This window comes from Myotis yumanensis, unplaced genomic scaffold (assembly GCF_028538775.1).
Source record: "Myotis yumanensis isolate MYYU_CA2020_CCGP unplaced genomic scaffold, mMyoYum1.0.hap1 SCAF_5, whole genome shotgun sequence".
Classification (NCBI taxonomy): domain Eukaryota; kingdom Metazoa; phylum Chordata; class Mammalia; order Chiroptera; family Vespertilionidae; genus Myotis; species Myotis yumanensis.
In genome coordinates this window covers 51515901-51531370 of record NW_027223756.1, presented here as the reverse complement: position 1 = coordinate 51531370, position 15470 = coordinate 51515901, and the positions used below count along the sequence as shown (strand labels likewise).

At 39.9% G+C, this 15470-nt stretch overlaps 1 pseudogene; it reads left to right on the top strand.

Annotated features, from left to right (window-relative positions):
• The first annotated feature begins 2508 nt into the window (after positions 1 to 2508).
• LOC139011727 (aquaporin-9 pseudogene) lies at positions 2509 to 3394 on the top strand (annotated as a pseudogene).
• The last annotated feature ends 12076 nt before the right edge of the window (positions 3395 to 15470 follow it).

The following is a 15470-nucleotide window of genomic DNA, read 5'->3' as shown; positions in this document are numbered from 1 at the left end:
AAAATTTGGGTTTGCTTTTGTCATTTTTCGTACTTTCTGTTTCATTGCTTAAAAATTTTTTTTCATTATTTCCTCTTCGTGTATGTGTATGTGTGCGTAATAATTCTGATTACTTGGAAGGTTTATGTGTTTGTTTTAGTGATTTTTAGGTACTACAATTTTGTACAAAAATGTATATATTGAGGAGACCAAGATGGCGGCGTAGGTAAACACCGGAGACCGCTGCCGCAAACAACCATTTCAAAAATACAACTAAAAGACTGAACGGACATCACCCAGAACCACAGGAAGGCTGGCTGAAGAGAGACTCTACAACTAGAAGGAAAGAGAACAGCAAATCGAGGCTCAGAGGCGGCTCAGTGTGGAAAATACAAAGGTACCGAGGTGCGCGCGCAAAGCGGGCTGGTGGCTGAGGGCGCGGTTGTCGTTTTCTGTCGGGAGTGAGTCTCAGACTCTGGGCTCCAGATCCGGGCGAGTCTCTAGGGACCCAGACTCAAACGGGAGAAGCGGGATTATCCGGCATCAGTTGGAACCTGAGGGCAGCTTTCTCTCCGAGGTTTGCAGCGGCTGCCGGGGTTCTGAGAAGCAGAGCCTCTGGGAACGGGACTGAGCGTGGCCATAACTGCTCCCTCCGCCCGCCCTGTTGATCCCGCCCCGCCCAAACCCTGCGCACAGCCATTTGCCGATCGCCTCAGGCAAAGGCTGGATTAGCGCCTCCCCAGAAGGCAGACGTTTTCCATACAGCTGATTCCTATAGCCAGTCAGCCTGGTGGTCAAACCCCTCTAGTGTTAACTACAACAATTAAGGCTTCGCTAGAACAAGACTGCGCACAGAGACCACAAGGGGGTGCACCAAGAAAGCATAAAAGATGCGGAGACAAAAAAACATGACAGAAATGGAGGATATGGAGCTAAGAATCGCAATTTTGAGGGCTTGCCATAAATTTGTGCAGAGCCTCACGAAAACTAATGAGACCCTCGATGCTACGATAAAGAAATTAGAAAGTAAGCATACACGGACTGAAATAAAGAATATTATACCCAACAGCAGACCAGAGGAGCACAATAATCAAACCAAAGATTCGACAAAAAACACCCAATTGGAAAAGCAAAATGAAAAAAGAATCCGAAAGTGTGAAGATAGTGTAAGGAGCCTCTGGGACAGCTTTAAGCGGACTAATATCAGAATTATTGGAGTGCCAGAAGATGAGAGACAGCAAGATATTGAAAACCTATTTCAAGAAATAATGGCAGAAAACTTCCCCCATCTGGAGAAAGAAATGGACTTACAGGTCCAAGAAGCGCAGAGAACCCCAAACAAAAGGAATCCAAAGAGGACCACACCAAGACACATCATCATTAAAATGCCAAGAGCAAAAGACAAAGAGAAAATCTTAAAAGCAGCAAGAGAAAGAGGCTCAATTACCTACAAGGGAATACCCATACGACTGTCAGCTGATTTCTCAACAGAAACTTTGCAGGCCAGAAGGGAATGGCAAGAAATATTCAAAGTGCTGAATACCAAGAACCTACAACCAAGAGTTCTTTATCCAGCAAAGCTATCATTCAGAATTGAAGGTCAGATAAAGAGCTTCACAGATAAGGAAAAGCTAAAGGAGTTCATCACCGCCAAACCAGTATTATATGAAATGCTGAAAGGTATCCTTTAAGAAGAGGAAGAAGAAGAAAAAGGTAAAGATGCAAATTATGAACAACAAACATGCATCTATCAACAAATGAATCTAAGAATCAAGTGAATAAATAACCTGATGTACAGAATGAACTGGTGATTATAATAGAATCAGGGACATAGAAAGGGAATAGACTGACTATTCTTGGGGGGAAAAGGGGTGTGGGAGATGCAGGAAGTGACTGGACAAAAATCATGCACCTATGGATGAACACAGTGGGTGGGGAGTGAGGGTGGAGGGTGGGGTGGGAGCTGGAAGGAGGGGAGTCATGGGAGGAAAAAAGAGGAACAAATGTAATAATCTGAACAATAAAGATTTAATTAAAAAAAAAAAGAATAAAAAAAATGTATATATTTATATATGTATTCAATTAATACATATTAACATATATTCTGTATTTCTCTCGGTGTATTTACTGGTTTCCTAATCTAGCAGAAGCAGGCCATTTCACTAAAAGTAAATTTGTTCAAAACTAATTCACTATGCCACTTCACCCAAAGTCAATTTTCTCTAAGGCCAATCTGCAGAACGACTTTTAGGAAATTGGCTTGCAGCCACTGTAAGTAATAGCAAAATTAGCATATTTCCTATCTCTCCTTCCTTACCTCTTACTACTAAAGAAAAAATCACTTATAACACTTGTGAAAGACAGTCAGCCTGACTTTATTCAGAGGGACTGTTACAATTGATTTTGTAGTAGGGTAGAGAGCTGGGGCTCAACTCTGAATACAGTAAGAAAAAGTGGGATGTGTGAGTGAAGTAGGGAGCAGAAGAAGCAGGTACTGGTGGAAAAAGTGGTCCTTGGAGAAGCCACACGATGCAGCCTGGGAAGGAATAGAGGAGGGAAAGCTTCACTCAGAGACTGGTGCTGAAGAGCAGTTTGGCTAATGAAACGGGCTCTCCGGGTTCTTGGGCACGTGTATAATGATCGTCCTCGGATGTCGCTATGTTGCCCAAGCCATCCTCAGTCGAGGAAATTTGGGAGGAGTCCTCACTGAGAACGTTGGAGTTGCAATGGCAGTCGTCATGGCCATTTACGTGACGGGGTGCCTCTGGTGGCCACATCAACCCTGCTGTGTCTTTTGCAATGCGTCTCTTTGGACGGATGAAATGGTTCAAATTTCCTTTTTATGTGGGAGCCCCATTCCTGGGAGCCTTCGTAGGGTCCACAATCCTCTTTGGTATTTACTATGATGGACTTATGTCCTTTGCTGTTGGAAAACTGCTCATCGTGGGAGAAAATGCAACAGCACACATTTTTGCAACGTACCCAGCTCCGTATGTGTCTCTGGCAAATGCATCTGCAGACCAAGTAATGCCCACCATGTTCCTCCTCATGATTGTCTTCGCCATCTTTGACTCCAAAAACAGGGGAGTCCCCAAAGGCCTAGAGCCCATTGCCATCGGCCTCCTGGTTATTGTCCTTTCTTCCTCTTTGGGATTGAACTGTGGCTGTGCCGTGAATCCATCTCGAGACCTGAGTTCCAGACTTTACACTGCTTTGGCAGAATGGGGGTTTGATGTCTTCAGAGTTGGAAATAACTTCTGGTGGATCCCTGTTGTAGCCCTATGTTGGTGCTGCCATTGGAGGCCTCATCTATGTTCTTCTCGTTGAAATCCACCACCCAGGCCCGAATCCAGACTTCAAGGCAGAACCACCGGAGGACAAACTAGAGAAACATGAACTTAGTGTGGTAATGTAGCGGCATGCTCAGTTCTAGTTCAATGGGCTGCGCTGATGTTTTCTTCAGGAAAGATGGCATCCAGCTTCCTATGTTTTCATAAGACTGGGGTGGATCTGTCCAACGTTCTCTGCTAGCCATCTGGGTCCCCTGATTGGAAAAGCATCTGAATGAAGTTTTGAAAACAGTGACCTCTTCTCTACCAGCTCCCGCTGCCCTCAGAGTAGCATGGATTGTTCGCTGAAGCAGGCTTCTCTCCACCCTGTTTATTTCATTTTTTCATATGAATTTTTATTGCTAAGTGAGCACTAATAACTTGAAACTTTGACTTTGGGGGAAAAAAAAGAAAGGAAAAAGTGGGAATTGATAGCCAAGGAACAGGGCAAAGGGTCAGTGGATGGAAAATTGCTCAGAGGAAAGATTAAGGTTAGGGGTTCTTGCTAGACCAACTCAACAGGATTCTTGCTGAAGGTAGGCCAGAGTGATAAGATACCAAGCACAGGGGATGAAGAATTTGATCAGATATCAGGGTGTAAAATTTTCCCAAAACTGACCCAACAGGATTCTTGCTGAAACTGGACTAAATGGGCCACAGAGTCCAAAATTAGGGACTAGTCAGAAAGAGGAGCCTGATTCAAGTTTGGTCAAAGGAGAAAGTGATTGTGTTATTTTTCTTAGTGTTTCTTGTTACACCTTAAAGTAAATTATACCTGCATTACTTGATTTATCTTTATCTTTCTACTCCTGGTCATAGAAGATGGGAAAATCTGCATATTTATCTTTCATTGTATTGCCCCCTTTCCTCCAACTTTTTAGTTAATTCATTTATACTTTGTCATGATTGACAACATTTATAGTCTGCTCTGGACTTTTATCCTCTCAATTTGCTTTAGTTTTACCAATTAGATGGATTGAATGTTTTCTGTCGATCTGTTTACTGCAGTGTTTTTACTTGTCATTTGATTGGCTGAAGATTGACCTCTTCAAGAGAATCATGGGATCTTTATTCCTTGAGTCTTTATATGTTCAAAAACACCTACTGGGAAAAAGGTCAAGAATCATGATTTCACTCATATGTGTGATATAAAACAAACCAAAAAAATGAACAAACAAAGGAAACACACAAAGAACTTTACTGACACCGAAAACAACAGTATGGTGGTTGTCAGAGGGGACAGGGGGTTGGGAGGAAAGCTTGAAAAGGGTAAATATATGGTGATGGAAGGAGACTAAACTTTGGGTGATGAGCACACAATGCAATATAAAGATGATGCATTATAGAATTTACACTTGGAACTTATATAATCTTATTAACCAATGTCACCCCAATAAACTTAATAAAAAATATGTGTTTCATGGATGTAATGTATCCTCCTATTTCACTGAGTTATTAAGTCAAAAAGTTTTTTCCTGCTCCTCTCATTTTTTTTATTTGCATGGTTGTTTTAGTTTGTTTCTTTCCTGTCTTAAGTACTAGAGCTGTGGTTCTCAACCTTCCTAATGCCTCGGCCCTTTAATACAGTTCTTCATGTTGTGGTGACCCCCAACCATAAAATTATTTTCATTGCTACTTCATAACTGTAATTTTGCTACTGTTATGAATCATAATGTAAATATCTGATATGCAGGATGTATTTTCATTGTTACAAATTGAACATAATTAAAGCACAGTGATTAATCACAAAAACAATATGTAATTATATATGTGTTTTCCGATGGTCTTAGGCGACCCCTGTGAAAGGGTCGTTCGACCCCCAAAGGGGTCGTGACCCACAGGTTGAGAACCGCTGTACTAGAGACTTTCTTCAAACGTGTAATGATCCTTTGCTTTCTGTTCAGATTTCAGAGTGAGGTGCTGAAAATGGATTGGAACTTGATATGCAGTTATGGGGCTTTGAAATTAATGAGTTTCCCTGGGGAATAATTTAGAAGAGACTTAGTTCTTTCTTTGGGGGCTTTAGTAAAGTCACTTTCACCTGAAATTCCCCAGTTGTGAGTTGGGGTTGGGCAAGGGTTAAGCATGGTTGTTAGAATTCTGGGACCCGAAAAGAGAAAGTTGGAGGGTCCAACTCACCTCTCAGGAATAGACTGGTCACCCTTACCCTCAAGGCGTTCCTGATGACCCCAAGTCCAGAGCCAGCCAGTCTGTCTGGTTCAGGGTTTCCCAGTAGGTGATCTCCAGCCTTCTGCTGAGGCTCAGAGAGGAAGTCTCAGGACTATCTGGCATAAGGAAAGGGAAGAGGGATTTAACTGTTCTTTTTAAACATTTGTGATCCTTTTTCCTGTTTTCAATCTACCCTCCACTTCTGTCTTCAAAGTTACCTGTTGCCTTCAGTATCTGAGTTTCCATGAGAGCAATTCTTTTGTTTCTTGCGAGCGTTATGCCCGTATTTCAGCTTTCTCTGGTCCGCTAGGTCAATCATCATCTGGTTTTCCAGTTCCAACATGTTGTTGACATAAATCACCTTTTCCTCCCATTCTCTTTTGTTTTGGGGGGTTTTGCCTTTTCAGAATTTACCATCCTTCTGGTGAAGTTTTGAGTGAAAGCAGAGATAAATGGGCAATTCCGTCCGTGACAGCCATGGAGATGCACTTCTCAGACGGCCTGCTGCAGGGAGTATAACTGACGGAAGGCCCCAGCTGCTCTCTGAAGTCCAATACGGTCTGAGGAGGCCATGCTTTCCTGTTAGCCGCTCCCAGTCACTGGCAGAGTGTGGCAAGGATACTGAGGCATTCTCATTCCATGGAGATTCGAGGCTCCTCAAATAGACAGCGTTGGCTTGCCAAAACTTTCTTAGATGTGCATTATAGTCTAAAGCCTGACTTACGCCTCTCTTCCCCTCCCGCTTCCTCCATTTCTCCTTCACAGGGATCACAACTAAGGGTGGTCACAAGGCCCATCCAGCCCCCTCTGGCTTCCTCCTCTTTTTCTCTCACAGGTGTCCCCTAGCCCATCCATCTAATCTCTGGCACATTGAATCCTGTGTTGGCATCTGCCTCTCTCTCTCTCTCTCTCTCTCTCTTTTGTTCATCCTCACCCAAGGACATTTTTCCCATTGATTTTTAGAGAGAATGGGGGAGAGAGAGAGAAGCATCAATGAGAGAGGAAAACATCAATTGGCCCTGGCTGGTTTGGCTCAGTGGAAAGAGCTTTGGCCTGTGGACTGAAGGGTCCTGGGTTTGATTCCAGTCAAGGGCACATGCCCGGGGTTATGGGTTCAATCTCCAGTAGGGGAGGTACAGGAGGCAGCCGATCAATGATTCTCTCTCATCATTGATGTTTCTATCTCTCTCTCCCTCTCCCTTCTTCTCTGAAATCAATAAAAATGTATTTTTTAAATCAATTCGCTGCCTCTTGCATGCCCCACCCCCTATTGGGGATCCAGCCAGAAACCCAGGCATGTGCTCTGACCTGGAATCAAACTGGCAACCTCTTTGTGCATGGGAGGATACTCAACCACTGAGCAACACTGGCCAGAGCCAATTCAGAATTCTTTATCCAACAAAATATACTTCAGGAATAAAGGAAAGTCAAGACATTCTCTGATAAAAGAAAAAGAAAATTTGTTACTAGCTTACCTATTCTAAAGAATAGCTAAAAGAAGTTCTTAAAACAAAAACAAGAAAAGAAAGAAGAAAAAAAGGATGAAAGGAAGGCAGGCAGGAAGGAAAAGATGTTTGGAACATCAGGAAAGAAGAAAGAACAACAAAAAGAATAAAAATATGGGTAAATACAATAGATCGTTCTCCTCTTAAGTTTTCTAAAGTGTGTTTGATGGAAGCAAAAGGGAAGAAAAACAAGTCCCAAATTAAGTACAAAGGGAATAAAGTAGAACTCACCACCAGAATAAATAGGAATTCTGGAGAAAGTTTCCCAATTTATGTAAAAACAAGATAAAATAAAACAAAACAAAATAAAAAACAGCACCGCAACCCTGCAAACATTCTATAGGAAGAAAAGAATATATAATTCACAAAAGAGATGAGTAACCCAATCTGTATGAAAACATAACCTATCAAGCAGAAAGTAATTCTCCTGAAGTATTTCATGATGTACAAAAACCTTATGAGAACATGAATAAATACAACAAAAATGCAAGATCCAAGTAATAAACACAAGAAAAATTGGAAGTGGAGATTGAAGAGCTAAGAAAAAAATTGAAGCAAACAATAACTCCATTTCAATATCAATAAACTAGTAACTTCAAGGAATAACATAGAGATGGCTAAAACACAGAAAAGATGTGATAATTACTATATATAAATGCAGAGGCAAAAAAATTATTTTAAAGAATTTAAAAATTATAGAGAAGATAATAGCTACGGAGGAAAGACAAAAATGATCCATTTCAAAGCTATTTCCTGAAGTAGAGAATCCCACAGATAAATACAGAAGGTACATAATATAGTATAGAAGAATTTCCCTGAAATAGAAGACATAGTATGCAAATTGATAAGGTATACCGTATTTTAGCCAAATTTGATATATAAAAATCAACACTGAATCAATTCAACCATAATAAAAAATTCTCAGGCATTCAGAAAAAAAAATATTTAAATCACCTAGAGGTCATCTTCCAGCTACCTTGGCCCTATTTTTGAGCCCAGTAATTTTTGACAGGTCTAGTAGATTGTCTCAAGTATTAGGAGGTCTTTCAACTCTGGCCGGTGGGAAGATGAATTATTAACAAATCTGTGTGATTTTCAAGAAGTTTTCCATCTGTTTCTTTTTAGTAGCTTTTTCCCTGACATGATAGTTTCCTCAACACATGAACTGATCAGTACTTAGGTAAAGATTCAAGGGAAACCCTTGTAGAAGTCTTTTCCTCTGAAGATTTCTCTTCCCCGTGACTCTGTCTCATGACTTCTACACACCTTGGCCTCCCTAAGCTATGAACTCTGACATCTCATCTCAGAGAGGCTAATGGACTCTGTTTGGGTCCACACTATCATTCTGAGAACTGGAGACTCTCTAGGAAGTGAGATGGAACAATCATAGGACTTCCCTTACTTGTTTTCATTGTATTAGAAATCGCTCCTCTGCTCTACCTGTTGTGCAGAGGAGCGATTTCTAAGACAATGAAATCAACTATTTCAATGAATGCATTCAGTTCTTCTTTAAGACAGGAGGATAAATCAAGGCCCTGTAAGTCCATATGGGCTAGAAGCAAAAGTCTCAAACTTCTCTTATTTTCCCCTTCAAAACTGTAGAGTTTTTTGTTTGTTTGTTTTGTTTTTGTGTAGAAAATAGCATTCATGTTGGTTAGGAAACATCTATCTAAAGTTCCTCAATTTCTTCAGCTTCATTTTTATATTTCTATGGATTTCAAGTAAAAATAAACTTAGTAGCTTGATTTTCTAGGAATTATGTCTATTTCTTTCTATGTGTAAATATAAAGAGACATCTGAAATAATGGGCACATGTTAATGACAGCAATTCTAGGTGGTAAGAGTTTGGGTGAATTTTTACTCTTGGATACTTGTATGTTTGTATGTACCACTTTTTTTTAATGTTAAAGACATCTTGTGATATTTTTACAGTAATTAGAAAGGAGAATAGGGAAAATATGGGTATAATTTTTTCAAGGATAATGGAATCTTAGGGAAAGGTAACTTCAGAGGAGGAAGAATACCTATCCTCTCTGAGATAAAAGGATAAAAGATAATTGTAGAGATTAAAAATCCAATCCAGGTTAAGGGATAAAGTTCACACCAATGTTCAGATAAGCTCCATCATTTCCAGTGAAACCATTACTTCATAAGGAACATATCACGAAAAGCATGGACTCCAGGTTTTTAGGGAATTGAAGCTTTTGATCTTAAAATTGAGTGTGCCAGTTTTCTGACTCCACTATTCCACTATACTATAATGTAGTTGAATAAAATGTGAGGGATAAAAATATAAATAGGGAAATGGGGATATGGTGAAATGAAGGAGAACAATAATAACAGTAGTAGTAGTAGTAGTAGTAGTAGTAGTAGCAGCTACCTTTTATTGAATGCATGCGCTGTGCCAAGCAGAATGATAAATGCTTTCTCTACATTTGGTCCTCTTAGCAAGTGAATTTTAGAGAGATTAAGAAATCTGCCCATGGTCACACAGCTAGCCAATGGCAGATCTGGAATCTGAACCCAGTCTGTCTGACAAAGATAAATCTTCGTTTTTTAAATAAAAATTTTTATTTATCTTTTCTTTACATACTGACTTCTCAAATAGAGATCTACCTTTTAATAGTTTTAATGTCCTTATTGAGATGGGTGTTTTCTTAAATATATTAAGAGAACACATTCAAATGCCCTCCAAGTGTTCTCACCTCTGCACAATGAAAACCGAGTTTCCTCTATCTTGTTTCTTGCCTCTTATGTTACTTTCATTTTTGCAAACTCAATTTCTTCCCCAGTCGTTGGAATGGCACCTTCTAGCTCAGCCTGGATAGAGTATCCATCTTTATCTCCCCCTGTTTGGTAATGTGACACCCGGATGTGGAACCAGGACTTCAATTTCAGCGCCTACACATTTTCTCTTTGACCCTGGCCAATCTTTCTGCTTCCTTGTCTTTATATGTATAAAGCGAGCAGTGAGAACTGGATTTAAGAATATTCAAGGTGCAGAATGTTTTTAAAGCATTGGAAAGGTTTTTGACAAAACATTAGAATAGAATTGTGAAACAATTAACATTTTATTGCTTCAAAATAGTGTAAAGTTTACTGATATATTAAAAATAACCCAAATTCTTATGAATAAGTCATTAGTCTATAGAATTCCCATTGATCCAGCCAACTTAAAGGTATAAAACAATTATGCTCACTGACAGTTTGACTCAGAGTATGGTCAAAGGCCAGTAAAACGTACCATCTCAATTGCTGCCTAAATTATTTTTTATTTGCCCTAATTTTTTTTCAGGTTCTGAATTGGCATCTAGGGCTACAATTTTAAGTTATCCACAATCAAGCAAACTCAAAAGACTTTAGCAGTTCCAATCTTTGTTTAGATTTTTGAGCTATGTTTAAGGAAAAATAGCAACAAATATGCCTATGGGTGCCCATCCTATGGTCAAGACTAATGGATCTGAAACTTAGAGGAGAGAGCAAGATCAATCCAATTTCTTGGAGAAAGAAAACAAAACGTTAGTACTCCAGGATAATAATTTAATACTTTCCTTTTGTGAAATCAGAGTACTTCACATATTTTGGCTTCTGATCATCTGTTTGTTTATGAAAGGATTAACACCAGTTGGTGGGTTTTCTAAGAAATGAAAGAAAGATTTAACTCTTCTAGTCTTTACTGCAATAAATGCAGAAACTGCATAAAGGTGTGTGATAATAACCTAGTTATTTCTTCTCTTTTGATTCAGGAGAACATATCCACTTGTCTTCTGTCTGAGAGGATACTTTTTTTCCCTATCCTCTGACATCCTTTAGACTCATAGTTGGTGTTTAAAAACTTCACTTAAAGGGCGGTAAGAGCCCTAGCCAGTTTGGCTCAGTAGATAGAGCATTGACCTGCAGACGAAGGGCACATACCTTGGTTGCACACTCCTCCCTGACCTGGGCCCTGGTCAGGGCATGTGCAGGAGGCAACCAATCAATGCGTTTCTCTCACATCGATGTCTCTGTCTGCCTTTCCTTCTCTCTTTCACTCTCCCTAAAAATCAATGAAAAAACTATCCTCGGGTGAGGATTAACTAAAAAAATAAAAAATAAAAGGGAGGTAAGGAAGCCCTTTTGAAGAATTGGCAAAATGGCAGATTCACTGTATCTGTTCTTTGGCTCACATGGGAGGCAGTTGTGGTCCGGTGGCAAGGACTGTAGAGAAGGCAATATAAGTTCTACTCTAGAATCACAAATTCTAGCTTTGTGATCTACATTTATGTCTATGATCCATTTGAATTAGTTTTTGTGAAAGGTGTAAGTTCTCTATGTAGATTTATTTTTAACTAGAGGCCCGGTGCATGAAATTCATGCACGGGTACAGTCCCTAGGCCTGGCCTGTGATGAGGGCCGATCATGTTCCCCACCCCCCCACCTCCCTGTCTCCTCCTTCCCTGGCTCCCTCAGCACCCCGCCGCTGGTTGCCTGCTATGTTCCACGCCGCCCTCTGGTGGTCAGCGCACATCATAGCGAGCGATTGAACTCCCATTCTCCCGGTCAAACTCCCTAGGGGACACTTTGCATATTAGCCTTTTATATATATAGATGGGAATGTTCAGTTGTTTCATCACCATTTGTGGAAAAAACAACAACTATCCTTTCTCTATTGAACTGCCTTTACTCCTTTGCCAAAGATCAGTTGACTATATTTGTGTGTGTCTGTTTCTGGGTTCTCTGTTACGTCCATTCTTTTGTCCTTACCATGTTTCCTTGATTACTGTAGCTTTATAGTAAGTCTTATAGTTGGATAATATGTCAGTTCTTGACTTTATTCTTCTTTTCCAATATTGTGTTTGCTATACAAACTTTAGAATCAGTTTGTCAATATCCACAAAATACTTGGGTGCCATTTTGACTTGGACTGCCTCAAATCTTTAGTTCAAATTGGGACGAACTGATATCTTGACAATATATTGAATCTTCCTGTCTATGAACATAGAATGTCTCTCCAGTTATTTAGATATTTAACTTTTTCTAGGAGTTTTGCAGTTTTCCTCATATAGTTTCTAGATATATTTTGTTGTTAAATTTTCATTTATGGAGTGTTAATGTAAATGGTAGTGTATTTTTAATTTTAATTTCAAAATTGTTTTGAATTCTGTGGCTGGCATACAGGAAAGCAATTGACTTTTGTATGTTAAACTGGTGTCCTGCAAACTTGCTGTAACTATTTACTGGGTCCAGTATTTTTTGTGTGTGTGTGTGTGTAATTTCCTTGGGGTTTTCTACATAGACAATCATGTCATCTGCAAACAAACAGTTTGATTTCTCCTTTCCCAATCTATAGTCCTTTTACTTCCTCTTTTGGTCTTAGTGCTCTACATAGGACTTCCAGTATGATGTTGAATAGGAGGACATCCTTATCTTGATCTAATCTTAGGGTGAAATCATTAGTTTCTCATCACTAAGTATGATAATAGCTTAGATAATAATGTAGATATACTTTATCAAGTTGAGGACGACCTCTCTATTCTCAGTTTGCTGAGAGTTTTTATCTTGAATGGATATTGGATACTACCAGGTGTTTTTTTCTGTATCAATTGATATGAGCATGTGATTTTTCTTCTTTGGCCTGTTGATGAGATTAGTTTAATTATTTGATTTTTGAATATTGAGCCATCCTTGTATATCTGGCATAAATTCTGATGGTTTGAACATACACATTTTTATACATTGTTGAATATGATTTACTAATATTTTATTGAGGAATTTTGCATCTATGTGCATGAGAGATATATTTTTCCTTCTTGAATATCTTTTCTGGTTTGGTATCAGGATAATGCTGGCTTCATAGGATAAGTTAGCAAGTATTCCCTTCGTTTCTATTGTCTGGAAATGATTGTAGAGAATTGGCATTATTTCTTCCTTGAATGTTTGGTAGAATTCACTAGTAAAACTATCTGGGGCTGGTGCTTTCTTTTTTTCAACATTATTAGTTATTATTTCAATTTCTTCAGCGTTTAGACTGTGATGGTTAATTTTGTTGTATCAGTTTGGCTGGGCCATGGGGGTGCTTAGATATTTGGTCAAACATTATTCTGGTGTTTCTGGATGAGATTACCATTTAAGTCTGTGGACTTTGAGTAAAGAAGATTGCCTTCCATGATGTGGATGGGCCTTAGTCGATCAGGTTGAATATAACAGAAAGACTGGCCACCCCGGAGCAAGGGGAAATTCTCCAGCAGACTGTCTTCAGACCTCATCTGCAGCATTGGCACTTCCTGGTTCTGTAGCAGACAGCCTCGGATTAGAGCTGTGGCCTAAACCCTCCTGGGTCTGCAGCCTGCTGGCCCACCTGCAGATTTTGGAATTTCCACCTTCCATAATTATCTATGCCAATGCCTTATAATAAATCATATGTATGTAAGTTATACACACACACATCCTTTTTGTTCTGTTTTTCTGAAGAACCCTGACTAATACGTAGGCCTATTCAGATGATCTGTTTCTCCTCGTGTTGATTTTGAGTTGGTATCTTCCGAGGAATTAGTATGTTACATCTAAGTGATCACATTTCTGAGCATAGAATTATTAACAATATTCCTTAATTATTATTTTAATGTCCATGGGGTCAGTTGTGATGACCCCTTTCATTTCTGATATTAATAGTGTCCTCTCTCTTCTTTTCCTTAGGCTGGCTAGAAGCTTATTAATTTTATCAATCTTTTCAGAGAACCAGCTTTTTTATTTCTCTATGATTTCCTATTTTTAATTTCATTGATTCCTGCTTTAATTTTTATTATTTTTCTTCTGCTTACTTTAGGCTTAACTTGCTCTTCTTTCTCTAGTTTCTTCAGATGGAAGCTTAGACTGTTGATTTTAGATCTCTTTTCCTATACATGCACTGGATGCTATATATTTCCCTCTAATTATTGTCTTCACTGCACCTCACACATTTTGAGACATTGTATTTTTTATTTTCATGTAGGGCAAAATATGTGGTCTATGTAAGTTAATGTTCTATGTGAGCCACTGACTCAATTTTAATTAAAACAGACTTAAAATGAGTTTATAAAATTAGTGAGGTAAAGTGGAAATTGAAGCAAGACTAGGGAAGAATAAACAGGACTTAGCATGTTATTACTTTAGTTGACTGCAGTGATAAAAGAAATTTCCGAACTTGACTTACCACATACCTGTCTACCCATCCGTGGAAACAGCCTTCTGAAATATTTCTGTTCAGATTTTTCCTAGGCGAGGTGTCTGCATCAGAGATCCTAAAGGAAGGAGAGACTGCACTGTTTTAACTCTTTACTGATTTGGATTGTCCAGCATCGCTCGGGTTGCACCTAATGCAGTGCAGTGTGTTTATAAGGCCCACAGGAATGGAAGTGAAATGCCATGTCTTCCTCCTAAGTGCCACATGCCCATGCCACACATACCGCAAACAAAAATAAACACCAAGAGCTGCTGACATTTCAATGCAAGAGCAATCTATTTGTTGTTGTCAATTGTTTATTTTTTGGTTGGCAGCATCAACTGGTAAGTGTCGAGTATATCACCACTACTCACATCTCCAATGACAATTTCGCCTCCAGAATGATGAAAATGATGATTACAGTGTAGTGGTCACATAGGTTATAGGTGACCTGTCTTTTTTTCCAGGACCTCTTATCCCTACTGCATTCCAGGCTCTCAGAAAGAGAAAATTCCTGCAGCAATAATCCCACCTCCGGCTCCATTTGTGGCAGGGCCAGCTTCCAGCGGGTTTGGCTGGCTCTCCTGGCTGGACCTTCCATCTCCAGGGTCTCCTAAGCAGACTGGCTGGGGCCAGCACCCGGGCAGACTCAGCACTAGGAACATGAGTTAAATCTCCAGTGTGGGTCCTGTCGCAGATTCCACAAAATAGGTTCAGGAGCTGTTTGAAATGACTTTTTAAAAAAGTGACTCTCACCCCAGCTGGTTTTGCTCAGTGGATAGAGCATCGGCCTGTGAATTGAAGGGTTCCAAGTTCAATTCTGGTCAAGGGCACATGCCCGGGTTGTGGGCTTGATCCCCAGTGGGGGGTATGCAGGAGGCAGCTGATCAATGATTCTCTCTCATCATTGATGTTTCTATCTATATATTTCTCTCTCTCTTCCTCTCTGAAAGCAATAAATATATATATATTTTTTTTTAAAAAAATGACTCTTGTCTGTAAGATTTTTAGCTGCTCCTCATTGCAGCTGCTCATAAGGAGAAGGACATCACACACATACAGCTGGGCTGCATGTGCCCTGTCTCCACTCCTTAGAAATTCAAAGCTGCTCCTGGCATTGGCACGTTAAACATGGGTGACTCAGACTGCCCTGGGGATAGGAGGTCAGGCAGGTGCGAAGCTGCACCTAAGTCTCTCAGCCCCTTGGAGACAGTTCCAGCCAAAGAGTGACAGGTGATAGGTCGCACTTACCCCCACCCTCCTGCCACCCTCAGCACTGACAAGGAAACCTTGGTCTTTAGGAGCCAA